Below are 2431 nucleotides of genomic sequence, written 5' to 3'. Positions count from 1 at the left end.
TTTTTTTTTCTTGTTTAAGACATCAACTTCTTTATGTTTATGTTGTGAACTTGTGATTTGCTTTATTTCAGTTCTTGTTCTTGTTCTTGTTTCAGACATCAAGTATGTTATGTTCTTGTTCTTGTTTGGTTTCAAAATTGGTTTTACATGTTTCAGTCTTCAGACATGATGTACGTCATGAGTTTGGCTTCAAAATCGATTTTATTTCGGTTACTAATTTGATTTTGGTACGGTTTTAACCGAACCGTTTTGTACCCAATTGATTTCGGGTACAAGTTTGGATATTTTTTAAACCGAAACATTGGGTACCCATTTTTTCGGATTGAATATGGTTACTTTTATCAAAAGACCGAACCGACCCGGAACCGGTCGTACCCGATCCGAAACCGAACCGTAAGGGGTCCAAGTACTCATTGGATACATTTTTAAATAACCGAAAACCCGGACCCGAACGATTCTTATCCGGAACCGACCCGAATACCCGAAATCCCAGGCCTAAAGGTGGTGATTATATCAAGACTGTTATCAAGCGTGAGCTCCAGCAATTCTGCCCATATTGTTGTGTATCGAGTACGCAGTGTTTGATCGGGAAACGGTACGGAACGAGAGAACGTTCAGTTTTTAGATGTGGGTTTAAGCAAAGACGCCTTATTAACGGTCGGAAGAGTGTTTCGTTGGCTACAAGGAAAGGCGATGCGTGAAAAGAAAGGTACCAGAGCCTTGAAGGCTTTACCGGAGAGATACGACAAGGCGAGATAACAAAGGTAAAACCCTAATCTAGCCGCCCAGTGTGTATCAGTGATTTCGGATCCCCCTTACGTTACCTTTTCTTCCCCATTTATAGCTGACCTCACGCTCTTCCGTGACCTAGTTTGTGTCGTCTCTGTGGGCTTTAACTCGCTGGGCCGAGAAGCCCACGCTGTCTCGTGGAGTCGTTTCCTCGGGGCGTTTAGTCGAGAAGCCCATCGAAATCTCTCTCACATTACGCCGAGAGATCGATCCTTCAAGCCGCCGCGCCGAACCGATGCTCCGCTTCATGTGGGCCGGGCCGTCTGTTCTTCGGGCCTTGAGGGATGGTCGAATTTACCATCTACAGTAAGTCCCCCCAGTACATCGAGATGAAGATCCTGTCGGATTCGATGAATTTAGGAAGTTAAAGGTTTGGGAGGACTGACAGAACGTTTCGAATGAATGTCTCCTGACCGGATGTCGCGATGCATTGTTAGGCGTTTCCCCTTTGTCGGGTGGTTTAGTAAAATCTCTACCGAACCGGCTTTGGTTTGGTTAGGTTTTCCCTTAACCGTTAGTTCTGATCAGGGTTGAGGCCGGTTAAAACGGGAAGTCGAAACGACGCTTCGATTTCTTCGGCGGCTAGGTAACTATTCCTAGGCCCACATAGGCCCATGTAGGCCAAATGATGACGCCTCGGGGAGGCACCCCTTCTTTCCCTATAAATATTCGCTTCCTTCTCATTCTCTCCATTCTTCTCCGCACTTCTCTGGTATTCTCTCTCTCTTCCTTCTTATTTCTCTCTCTAGGTTGTTGTTGCAACATAGATAGCGATATGTCGTCTGGCGGGGGGTTATCTCATAAACAGAGAGGAAAAGAGATCGGAGCCTCCTCTAGTCCTTCGAGAGATGCGACCGAGGCACCGCTTGAAGAATTTGAACGGATTCATCACGACGCGATGATGGACACCGGGAATTTAGATCTGTCTCAAAGGATCCTAATCTCCGAATCTGCTCGTTCGTATCGGCAAGAAGTGAGAGGAAATCCAGATGAGCCACAGGCTTGCGAGAGAGACGGTTCTGGCGGTGCGGGGGACGGAGCTTTCGCTGTTAATTACGTGCCGACGTGCTATTATCCTGGAGGGATCTTTGAGGAACTCCCGGCGATAGCTTCCGAGTTTCTGCGCTCTCCTGATGTGAGTGGTCAAGCTTGGGAGAACGTCACTAAGACTCAGTCAACTCCCAATAGCGTGAAGAAGCTTCTGAGGGAACGTCATGGACTAGGGGTAACTTTCTTGATTCCCTCGGAAAACCAGAGGCCTTGGTCACCACCAGTTGGGTATCAGTGCGTTTACGAATCCTATTTTCGAGACGATACAAAGCTTTGGTTCCCAATTCCTCGACTAATCACATCGTATGCGAGGCGCCGAGATGCAGCGATAAGTCAGTTTTTGAATGGTTCGTGGCGTATCGCGGTGGCCCTGATGGTTATGGCCACTGAAATTGATGTCTCGTTGAGCGTTCGTGTCTTCGAGGAGTTGACGTCCGTCAGCTCGTTAGACGACGGGCTTCTGTTGATAAAAATGCATCCCAGCTACAATGTGATAGGAAGGCATCCTAATAAGACGCCGGATTAGCAGAGATCTTATTTCTTCGTTAAATGTGATGACTCTGCCTTCGAAGACCCGCCAGATGACGACTAC

This window comes from Brassica oleracea, chromosome C2 (assembly GCF_000695525.1).
Source record: "Brassica oleracea var. oleracea cultivar TO1000 chromosome C2, BOL, whole genome shotgun sequence".
In the NCBI taxonomy this organism is placed as follows: domain Eukaryota; kingdom Viridiplantae; phylum Streptophyta; class Magnoliopsida; order Brassicales; family Brassicaceae; genus Brassica; species Brassica oleracea.
This window is presented reverse-complemented; position numbering follows the sequence as displayed.